This window comes from Atta cephalotes (genome assembly GCF_000143395.1).
Source record: "Atta cephalotes unplaced genomic scaffold scaffold00070, whole genome shotgun sequence".
NCBI lineage: Eukaryota > Metazoa > Arthropoda > Insecta > Hymenoptera > Formicidae > Atta > Atta cephalotes.
This window is the reverse complement of record NW_012130134.1, coordinates 582868-596326: the sequence shown is the minus strand read 5'-3', so window position 1 is coordinate 596326 and position 13459 is coordinate 582868.

Below are 13459 nucleotides of genomic sequence, written 5' to 3'. Positions count from 1 at the left end.
ACTACGAATAACAACACACACACACACACACACACACACACACACACACACACACACACACACACACACACACACACACAGAGTGATTTTTTTTTATATTTCAGAATGTTTTTAGAAAAATCTATATATTTAACTATACTGATTAAGAATGTATTGGAGTAATTTTTACAAATACATTAATATTTATACTTTAAACAAACTATATACATATAAAACTAGTGATCATAACATTCTGTTTTTATTCAACAACACATATCTTTATAATTTATTTGTTTTATTTGTTATTATTTTTGCTGTTATAAATTAAAATTTAAAAGATGATAATAAAGATTTAAATTTTTTTGTGAACTTTCGAAAACGATTCGACGATTTTTCCATTTTTTTTTACAAGTACTTTAAGTATTCAAAATAATTTATGTAAAGTTTTATTGCAATTCACCAAACAGTTACAAAGATTTAGAATAAATAAATATTTTGTTTATTTACTAGACAACTAATCCATGTATTGCAATGTACTTTACATAAATAATCTTGAATACATAAAGTACTTACATGAAAAAACTGAGCTTTTTTATCATTTATTTTAGAATAAATTTCTATATATTTTTATTAGAGCGATTAAAGAAATACAACTACTCATTAAAACTCATTATAACTTACCCAGATAGTAAACTGACTCATCAAATTTGTTGTGTTACTTTCAAACGTGTGTTTAGGATAATTTGTTCATAATTTAAAAAATATCTCCGATACATCCTTAAACAGTATGTCAATTATATATAAAGGCTATTATATTTAAATAACGAAAATGTACATAATGAAAAATAGTTCTTGTTGTGAAAATGATTCTGTTTTAATAATTCATATTTTTATTGACAAAACGTAATATTTTATATTCAAATAAAGCTGATATTACGAGATTTAATATAATGATCAATTTAATAAATTCTTTTTTATAAAAATTGAAAAGGATTGCTCGTAGAATATTTAGCTGAAGATATAAGAAAAGAGTCTTTTCAGAGTTAGCGATAAATGAATATAAAAAACGAAGATTGTGTAAATTTTATGTAATATATATCATTTTCATCCACGTATTTTCTCTTGTAATATTATCTGTAATTTTGCGAAGGCTTGTTTGACTGAAGGGTTTGAATGAAGGGGAACAGAATGGAGTACGATGTATAAACGCAAATACCCATGTAACTTAAGCCGCATTAAAGGGCCAAGCTGCGAATAGTGGAACAAGAGATTTGCTTACGCGAGTCTCACTCGCATCACACAAGACGATTCCTCGTTTCTCGTAATCTCCCTTTGGTCGGATGTAGTAGTTAGACAAGCGTGACTAACGGCCAGTAGTAGGAATACAATTTAGAATGTCACAGAGAACGTGACACATTTATATTACAAATCGTATCTTTCCAAGAATGACATAGAATTTTGACAAATAAATCTTATAAGTTCATGGGGTTTAACTTTGAAATAACTCTTAAAAGAATTCTTAAAAGAATTCTTAAAAGAACTCTTAAAAGAATTCTGTTTATACATTTTTTTAATATAACTCGTTTATTATTCTTTTATATATAATATTAAAAGCTGAAAGCTTAAAATTATTTTGAATATTTAAACAAATTTTCATTATGTTACAAATTACTGTTATACATATAACAAAATATAATAAAATAAATAAAATTTTATATTAGCTGTAATATTAATATTTTTGTGTTAGTATATTTGAATTTTATAATAATCAGAAAATATAATATTTAGTGCCCGGCATTTTTTTATGTTACGTCGATAAAGAATATCATCTGTGAATAAAACGTCGTAAAGATTGTAATTGATTGATAAAGATAATAAAAAAATCTCAGATTAGACAATTTTCTATTAATAGTTGGAAAAAATGTGTTGAATTTAACATAAATCGCATGTCCCAAATGATCCACTCAAATTTTTGAATTAATTTTACACAAGATGAATATATTAGAAAATAACACAAATATTATATAAGAGAATAAATACAAAGAAAGATAACATTGACACAATTTGTAAACAAACCGTGAAAGCATATTTTTTGTCAGAAAATTAACATTTTTGATATATTAAATTAAAATTAACACGGATTTTTTTTATTTGTCTTACAATTAGAATTTACCTTTTAAAACACATTATTTTTATGTTACTTGTTCACTTACTCATAAATTGTGTCATTTTGATACTAAAAAACATTGAATATCCCTCTCCCCCCCCCCCCAATTTCACAAAAAATCTTTAAATAACATAATCACATTATATTAAATTAACATTTGAATATGTTAAAAAATTCAACACAAATGTGAGTGGACCGTTTTCAACACAAAATTTTTTTACTGTGTACAAATTTTGTTTTATGGATATTTTTTGTTGCTGTAATTTTATGGATTGCTAAATTTATTTAAAAAATAAATTTTTATCCAAAAGAAAAAGAAATATTGCGTTACGCTTCACTGCGATACGCTACAATATCAAGCGCTTGGATCCTCTTAAAGTAATCAATTCAATTATTGTAAAGTCATTATTCTACTAGAACTTGTTTTTATACAATATATAACTCAATAGCTTACGTTCGATCGTGTCCTTACCAAGATTCGATTTTTCTCTTTTTTTCCCTTTTTCGAGTCGGCTGCAACATTTCTTGAGTGAGAATGATTTACTATCGCTTAAATTACTTTAATTGAAAACCAGGAAGTGGTAGACTAGTTTGATAATATAATTCATGACGGATGCAGCAGTCGGTTTGAGTGAACTGATCAATCTTGATTCGATCAATTGTGACCGACGGTAACGAGTTCGCTAATTTGAATGTCATCTTCTATTTGATTTTTCTGATTTCGTTTTTTCATCAAAGGTATCCTCGTAACAACTCGCTTAGATAGATATTGATGTTTACATAATTACAATGTTTGTCTGTTTATTCGTTTTAGTATATTCGTATATAAAATTATTTATTAAATCTGTCGCCGTTTTTTATATTTATTTACTTTTTTTTTTTATTTATATTTATTTTATACATAATATATATAAAGATTTATATATATTATGTATAAAATTATAAATTTAAAAATATAAAATATAAAATTATAAATTAAATATAAAAATGAGTAAATATAAATAATTAAATATATAACTAAAAAGAAATTATTTGATGCTACATAGGTTTACATTTTTCAGAGGATAATTTTTTACGAACTGTTCTTTTCAAATAAGAAAAAAAATAACGTATCAAATAATTTTCAATTTATAAAGTATAATATATAACAATATATTTTTTAACAATCACGTTTATGAACTTAAGCGATATTATTGTAGTCATTTGTAAAAATTGATGAATACTTGGAAATAATAAAATCACAAAACAAAATTTGATACTCTAATATATATGTAAGAATTACATTGATTTCATTCTATATATTTTACAGTTTGTTTTACAATTTGCATTGTCTTATTGCTGTAAGCTTCTCTCTTTACGAAAAGTCTGTTTAGTTCTATTGTAAGAATCAACGAATCAATCTTGTAATGCGTTGTAATGGCTGCGTAAAACTTTCAGGCCGATCAATCACCCAATTTTTTAAGGTTCTCTGCTCGTCTATTTATTCTTTTATTCGTCATCTGCTTAAGATTAATTAAATTTATCTTTGTTAATTTATGTTCGATGGCGAAATTTGGAATAGAAGCAAGAGCAGTCTTGTTTAGGAAGATTAAATTTAGAGAAATGAACCTTTGTAACAAATGGATCGTACGCATGGAATTCTCAACTGTTTCATTTGTAGAAGTACTTGAAACGCATCATGTTTTCGCAGAATTAGAACATTATATAGATAAGCCCGATGTTCCATTTATCTTTCGCCGGATCAAATTTATGAACGTAAATTTACAAAGCATAAATTTTATGCTTTGATCGCAGAATTAACAATTTGATGATCGATGATATGATCATTAATTTGCAATTAAAATTACAATAATATAAAATAATATTACCATATTTAATATTAACTTTAAGTGTGTAATAGACCAGTACTTATGTATATCTATTCTTTTACCAATTATCAAATATTTACTTAATTTTCCTTTATGAGAATATTAAATGATAAATTGTAATTATAAAACTTTGTAATTTTTAACGGTAGATGCGTCTTAACTAGTCAAATAAAAGATTACGTATTTATTAAAATTATAAAGTGTATTTGATCTCAATTAAGTATAAAACTTAGTAAAATCTCAGATAATACAGAGAGTTCAAAAAGAATTCAGTTTAATCATTCAAAGAATTCAGTTGTTATGTCATCAATTTAGAATTCATTTTTAGATATAAAAAGAATTTTTTTCTGAATAGTTTTCAAAAAAATTTTTTTTACGTTTTCAAAAAATTGTTATTCAGGGTTGCCATGTGAAAACCGGGAAAAGCAGGAAAAATCAGGGAAATTAAAATTGATCATGGAAATCGGGAAAAGTCAGAGGAAAATGTAAAAAAGTTTGGAATTTCGAAATTGTTCACATGTAATTCCTTAAAACTGCTCAAATAATTGTTATAATTTTTTAAATATTATTATAATATAAATATTAATATATTATATCTGATGTTTATAGTATCAAATACGTTCAAAACTTGCGCACTTTAAACGATTTTAATAAAATAATTAAAATTTATATGTTATTCAGTATTTTTATTTGATCCCTCTTTTTCGTCATAACTGCATTCTTTTTTCCAAAACTAATTTATTTTATGCTGTGGTTTGAATTTGCACCCAAAATTGTACTATTGTATGTTACTAAGCTTTTTTTTGCGTTATTTTTAATAATATAGATTAGCTTTCTTACAATCCTTGAGTCTAAATGTTAAAAGTTACATATTTTATATTACTCATGGAAAATTTTCTATTTTCATCTGGAAAACCTGAAAAAGTCAGGAATTTTAAAATTCATTTTCTGCGACAATTCTGTTATTATTGTTGTTGTTGTTGTTATTATTATTATTATTATTATTATTATTATTATTATTATTATTATTATTATTATTAAAACTGAACTCAAAATTGATGACATACGACTGAATTCTTTTTTTGCTATCTGACTTTTAATAAATTAGTCAACCAAGTTCACAAAATTCTCTTCGAGTTGAAAGATCGCTCGAGCGACTGGATCGCGTGGAAAATAAACCAGCATGAAAAATTCCCGGAATTTGGAATCCGTAAAGTTTGGCATCCAACTACACATTGTTATCCTATGGGAATTCTGTGGAATCGGATAGAATTAATCACATCTGACTCGCCGCGTCAAGTTGCGGGCAACAATATGGTTAACTTAACACACTTACATATCAGTTATCTGAACATTTCTGTTCATCCTTCCGCATTTTGTAACATTGTAGGGAACTTTTTTCTAACACTAAGCTGAGATAATTTAAGTTAAGAATTATTTTATTATTAATTTTAAGACATATATTTAACTTTTTCAGATCTGATTTTATTGAAACTATATGTTAAAAATTTTTTTTTAATTTATGCGCATTTTAATAAAAGTAATTTATACTAAACAATTTTTTTCGAAATTTCGATTAATTTTTTCAATATATATATATATATATATACATCATTATATACATCAGATCTCACAATCAGATGTCGATAGAATTAAATAATTTCAATGGATAATATCTCTAAATTTAATGATCTGAACAGATTAAATTAATGCATAAAATAATGCAATAGTAAATATATAATTACGAGTCGCGCAATAAACGAAGAGTTTCATGTACGATCGCGCGTTTGTAAGTGATGGGAAAAACAATAATTGCACTATCGAATTGAGCATACGTCCGACCGTTCGTTTTACATCGATGCACGCCAATGATGGTACCTTTTTCAGGTCCCCTTTCAAGCGACCGCGAGGTACTTTTAGCGCATGCAGTAGAGTTTATATAAAAAGAGCAATTCCATTATTTTCTCGCGCGTTTAACGAGATTCCCCAGAGCAATGCCGCTCCATTATAGTTTGCGAATGTATATTCTTCTATTCAGGAAGCTTCATCACTCTGTCAAAGCGCTTTGCATTCCTATCCAAAAAGTGGCGTTATGTTGTATTAACGCAACATTGTGACATCGTATCTCGTAAAAAACAGTTTGCATTTAAATCAATTTATCGACATAACAGTTCCATTTCTTCCGCATTCAGTATTTAAAATATTATATTTTCCTGTACATGCAGCAGTGACGCATTAATTTTCATGAAATTGCAAGGTTAATGAAGCGAATAATATAAAATTTTGTATTGCATATTCTATAAATTATTAATTTTGAGAATCGCAAGAATGTAATTCACAAATAAGAAAACAAAAATATTTATGGTGAATTAATATAATTTTAATGTTTTAATGTATACTTAATAAATTGTAAATTATTAAGTATGCATTTTAAAGTTATTTATAATTTTATAAAATATGCATTTTTTTAAATATAAAATCATTTTATATTACTCTCTAAATCTGAATCAGTGGATAATCAGTGCCAAGTATGTCATTAGTAATCAGTGAATAAAATGTGAAATCTCTAACCTAACTAATCTTTATGGTATTATCTAACTAATTTTGTTTTAGTGCTTAAATTCAATGAATATTGGAAGATGGTATTGGAAGATTGAAATTAACGTGCAAGTATCAGTATTTTAGTTATATAATGCTTAAACATTCTTCCTTTTTTAGTTAAACTTCATTGATTATCAGTGCAAAGTATACATTTGGTAATTAGTGACTATCCACTGATTCAGATTTAGAGAGTACAAATTCTAAAAATAATATTCAAAATAATTGTTTATTGCGTAAATATTGCGTTACTTAAAGTGCCGGAAGATATTTTAGTATAGTGTGCTAGTATATTTTATTGTTTTTTAATTAATATTAGGCGTGGGAAAAAAGTTCGTGGCATTTTTCCCGTTAGATATAACGGGAAAAACGCTGCGAACTTTTTCCCACACCTAATAATTTTAAAAACAAGATAATAATTTAGAAAAAAAACTACTAACAGCTATAAATCTTTCATCACGTATTTAAATGTTGCAAATAACGTAATGCGATTTATGACATTTTTATACTATTACGTTGCAATTATAAAAATGCAATTTTTATCTCATTATTGCGAAAATTGTTTACCTTCTCCCAGAGTAAATAGTATTATTTATATATGAAATATGCTCAACACACGGTATTGTTTCGTACGCGAGAAGCGCTTTAACGATTTATCACAAACATGACACGACAATATATTATGTCAGTTTCATAGAACACATCAAATTATCTCTATATATATAGTTATAATTAATAGTAACTCTTGTATTCGAGGGAGGATTATCCTTATACTATGTAATTTTGTACTGAATAATATATTCTCAATAATACACTGTAAAAAATAAAATATTAATTTTAACTTAAAAATAATTAATTTTAACTTAAAAATGTAATGAATTTTCTGAAATATCCAAAAATGTTAAAATTAACATTTTTTTTGTTAATTTTAATATTTTTGCATATCTCAGGAAGTCTACGTCGATTAACATTTTATTTTTTACAGTGTATATTTTAGAAAAAAGGGTTCTATAAAGAACGTGTTTTTTTAGACTCTGTTATCTGTTTAATGGATAATATTTAAGTATATCAATTTTTTATGTGTAGCATAATGTGTAATTTAAATAACGAAATAATTAATAATTAAGTAATAATTAAGTAATTAATAATTTGTCAATATTGAAAACCAAGCGAATTGTAATCTTACGGATAAAATAATCTTGAATAATTTATACGCAATCTAATAATGAATATCTATTTTATATATGAAATAAATATTTATTTAATTGAAATAAAGTTGATTGAAATTTGATGCAGCGTGAGCATGCAAAATTCTTCGTACTATCAAGCTCTTTTCGATGGAAATAATGGAATGTTTGCTTGGCCTCTTTCATAACTCTCACTTCGTTTTAGAAGCACTCTTCCAAAAAGCATGCCATTTTACAAAGGCAAGTCTTATCTATCATAACGTCTCGTCCATACTGTCCTCTTTTACATATTTTCGTGTCAAGAGAATATACGTGAGCGTAGTCGCATTGTTTCTGACGGAAAAATCTGAACATGAAAAGTTGAAATTGAGCTAAGTATGTCATTTCAAGTCATATATATGCATTTTTCAAGAACGTCGCTATTATTAATGTTCTTTTGTTTTTTTTTGTTCCTTTTATTTGTAACATATTTTTCATTATTGTTCACAGCTCTTTGTATGCTCTCATTACATTTTAATAATTTTATTTATTAAAGAAGCGTATTACACAGATAAAAACATATTTTACTTGCTATATAAACACATTTACTTGTTATATAAAATTCTGAATCCGGGAAACAAAATTATATATAAAAAAATTTTATATATAATATACCAATATATTCAAGTAAAAAAGTCATAAATACTTTTCTCTTATTTAACATACTTTTTATGGCGTATAACAATGTCGTGAATGTAATATATAATATTTTATTGATTGCACACTAGTCACAGGAATTCCTATCGTAGAGAACTAAATCATCTGAAATGCGATGTGCCGTTATCATTAATATGTTTTATCACCATGACGAAAAGAATGCTCCAAAGTCACGGGATAAAATTAAGTTTTTCATATGCTTGCGATGGACGAAGGTGGCAAAGAAAAGCGATAACGCGCTGTTACTTTGATAATTTCGTCGAGCGAGGCAAAGGACCGAAAGCATGGCAACCAATGGCAACTTTCCCAATAAATGAGCTTTGAGATCTTTCGGGGCGACGATGACAGAAAGGGGACGATCAGCAAAAAAAGGGATCCGCGACAGAAGGCACAGCGCGGTGACGAACTCAGTTTACGGTGGCGAACTCTCCGCTTGACATAGAAATAGATAGGCGGCCCGATTCGGTTGCACGTGGTTGTCGCGCCTTTGATCGTTTCACGCAAGATCGGTCCTTGGTACGTATACTGAATATACCGACCTGCTGGTGAACATGCACGTGTGACGGACCACGGAACGCGGTCAGACATGGCATATGTGACGTTATAAGCAGCTGCAATCTGTTTTCCAAAAGTTCGTCAGCATACGACAGAGAATGTGATATTCTGAGAAAATTTGTGAAAATGTAATTTATCCGATACATCTATACCTGAGTTTGCAGTTATCGATCTCAATATTTTCGTAATTAGGAAAATAAACTTTATAATTTTCAGAACAAAATTGGCAGAGTAAGTTGGCGTGAAGTTTCTAGATACGATTATTTAATGACACAGTGCGCAATAAGTTTTATTACGATAGAAAATCAATGTAATTCCACAAAAAAATAACATTGCGTACATGTATTTAAATTGTATCGCATTATACATTTTTAGATAAAAGTTATTCAAAAAGATATTAAAAATGGCTGCTTTTATCATACATTGATAGTTAAATGTAATTATTTATGTATAATGCTTTAATTACATCAGAATGTCATCAATAGGATGAAACATTTATTCTGTAATCTAGAATATGACGCTGTAATTAAAGTTTTCATTAGCAATTCCTATTTATTAATTATTACTAATAAAATCAGTTATCCTGTATTGTTGTACTATTTTTCAATAATGGATTTCATTAAACGTTAGAATGAAAAAAGAATCATTTGCGTAGTAATCATCGAAGATTTATAAATTTATATAAATAAATTTTAATTTTTTTGCATAATTTTATGTAACGTTTAAATTTAGATTCAATAAATTTTATAAATTTTTGATTCGAAATATTTCCAGATCGTTCATTAATATCGAAAAATATATCATGTTTTGCGTTATTATTTTGTCGAATTTTCCGTGATCAAACGATCGCTTAATTAAGAGTGGCAAATTATTGGCAGCGACGTTCGACGAACAATGTTCGCTATACAAAAGCGCTTATACGTAAATGACTGCTTCAAATTAATTGCACAATAATTACTAATAATATGTCATATCGTGGTTAGGTACTGCACAACATATTACAAGAAATTTTATTATCAAATTCGTTTCTTTTTCTCTTTCCATTGCTCAATAACACCTATTAATAAAACATTGCTTACAATTGATTGACAATTCTCTATTTATTTAATTTATGCAAGAAATATTAATACTTCTAAAAAAAAAAGTATTTTAGATAATACTAAAGTTCTTTTTTTTCAATAATATTATGTGTTTGACTAATTTATTAATTTGCATTCTTTATTTTAATATAAATGAACGAAGAAGGCATATTCAGTCACAGTGAATTTTGCTTAATTATATTTTTATGTAAATTATATAATTTTCAAGCAAATCTCTTTGTTTTAGCAAACATAATTAATTAAAATAATTTATAATTTTCACAAATTATCATGAAATAAATATGCATATTGTACAAAGAAATGTAATTAAATATATACAATTATTTTATTTCAATGTAAAAAAATTATAAAAATTATCCGAAGGTAAAAATATTACATATGATGTAGTTTTTTTTTACGAAAAGTTTTAGTGACTTTACATTTGATGTCAATCGGATAAAATTTATTAAATATCTGGTATCTCACAGACAATCTAATAGATTGTCTAATGAGAGGAGAGTCTGATCACACAATATCACGCGGTTGATGATGAAAAATAACGTATTATCGTAATAATGTTACATCATTCGAAGAAATGAGATTGCGCAGAGGACTTATTGTTCATGGTGAGGCAGCTAAATTCTTGCTATTGCAATGTTTCATTGTCGAGAAGGGGACAGTGTTCCCTCGTCAGGTCAGATTTCCAATTTTTCTTTCCGCATGGCAAACAAGGTAGATACGTGGGGATGGATGTTGGGGTTTACTTACTTGACAGTCATGAAATTTATGAGTCTTACAATCCTCTCACTTCGCGCATTCGTTCCTCCGGGAACGACTGAGTTTGAATAACGACATAGGTATCCTCTTCGAGCTCTCTTCAGTAAGTCGTTTCATAGTAGTTTACTCTTCTCTAGTTCTGTTTTTATCTTTTCATCGAAATTTCATCATCTTTCTTCGAAAAATCAAGATCCTTCGATGGCACGTACGACTCTCTCTTTCGTTTTCTCTCGTCCTTCGAATACCGTTGATGCTTCATTGGATTTTTCTCTCGAGAATTTTCTCTTTTTGAATGCTAGATACTTTCAATCGTTAATATATATTTTAATATATTTAGACTATTAATAACCTACAGTTATCATGCTTTTATAAGGTTTCATATACAAAATTGCGCGATGTTCTCGATAATTTTCGCTTACAAATTGCGCAATTTAGAATCAATTTTTTACTGACGAAACTTGCCGAAATTTTCTACTGACGAAATAAATAAACTTAGATGAAACTGAAAGATGCATTATGTGCATGCCTCGCTAAATAATCTGATTAAAATTTAGAATTATTGCCATATCTCTCTCGTTACTTGGATATACACACGCGCGCACGCACGTACGCGCGCGCGCGCGCACACACACACACACACACACACACACACACACACACACACACACGCACACGCACACACACACACACAATGTAGAGATTATTTGTGGAATTTCAATGAATTTCCTTCTCCAATATCGTTTTTAATTGTAACCACTAATGCAACATTATCAATACGAGAGCATTGAAGATACCTCGCAGAAGGTGAATTTCAAATTTATTTAAAATGAAAAGTTATTAGTGAATCGGTTTTGATTTAACTACATGCTCTGATTTTTATGAATATAACGGATGTATCGTTAGTAATCTAAAAGAAAATGTCTTCTATTCACAATTTACTCACTTTCTTAGATACGCGAGAGATACTCTCCTCGTATTCCCCTTTTCATATACATACATCCGTTAACAGACAAGGAAGAGATGTAGAAAGTGCATCAAATTTTCTATATTGTATTACAGAATGAATGGTGACTGATGGTGCGACGTAGAAATCGCGCGCGTTCATGGAAGCGCGTCAATCACTCGTATAAAGCGCGACACTGTAACGCGACGGATTCGTCTGAAAACACGAAGAATGTAAAAAAACCCTTCACCTTTCACCTTTTCGTATCTTCTGTCTGTAATATGAAAAAGTGTTGATGAAGGACTGATATTGACAATGCGCTATTATTTTCGAGAATTATTCATCCATACTAGTTACATTAATCCTGTTGTCTTCACTAATGATTTATCCAAAATGAGACAATAAATGATCGACATTAATAATGTAAAAGTTTTTAATAATGAATTATCATCAAATGTTTGTTATTATGTTTTATTTTATATAAATGAATGTTTATATGAATATAGGGTATCCGATAATTCTTCTGATAGAGTTCATACAGGACATGTATAGAGCGGGCTAAAGAGACGGAAAGTCCTTTACTATTTTACGCAATAGTTAACGAAATATTAATCTCTAAAGATCGCCGAATACGCGCGTCGCCAGCCTACCATAAGGCCGGGTTTACACCTTGACCGGAAAACGGAAAAGCGGAAAAGCCAATCAGAACTCGCGGAAAGACAAACAAGCGAAATGTATCACCTACTACTACTGCGAGTTCCGATTGACTTCCGCTTTTCAGCTTTTCGTTTTTCCATCAAGGTGTAAACGCGGCCTAATATCACATGTACGCTCATTGCTAGCTCGGCGCGCGGGCCGCAATGAGTAGGAATAGTAGGATGGTCTAGCAAGAGGCCTTGCCAGGCCCATCCCCACTTATTCCCGCGGCCTGCGCACCGAGTTAGCAACGGGCGTACACTTGATAGTAATAGGAGGCTGGGCGGACGCGCACATTCGGTGATTAGAGAGCCTCAAAGGGAGAAAGTGGCAAATTGTATCACGTGAATGACGGCGTCCAATCAAGACGGAAGTCATGTGCCATTCTCTTCTAGAGAGTCTCAAAGGAAGAGAGTGGCAACCTGCATCATGTAACCCGCATCTCCTCTGGACGCGAGCCTCAAAGCTCCATAGACATGGAAGAAATTGGAGAAAACTGGTCACGTGACCCTCGTCCTGATGTGGACGTGGGCATTCACGTGATGCAATTTGCCACTTTTTCCTTGTGCTCTTGCCTCTCGCCGAGATCTTTAGAGATTATTAATATTTCATTAACTATTGCAAAAATTGTAAAATGGTAGAAGACTTTCCGTCTCAATTTAGTCCGCTCGACATATCCACAAACTCTCGGAAGAATTATCGGACACCTGTTGTATACATTTATGTAAATATGTTTATTATTAAAAATACGTTGATATAATTATTGAAGATAGAAATTGTAACTCAAAAGTATATGGGACTGATATTTATTATATACATTCTTTATATTTTTTTTTAAACGTCACCTTTGACCATTACACTATCGGTTTTATTTTTCTCAAATTTTTACGCCTGATTCAGCTGCAAGTTATAAA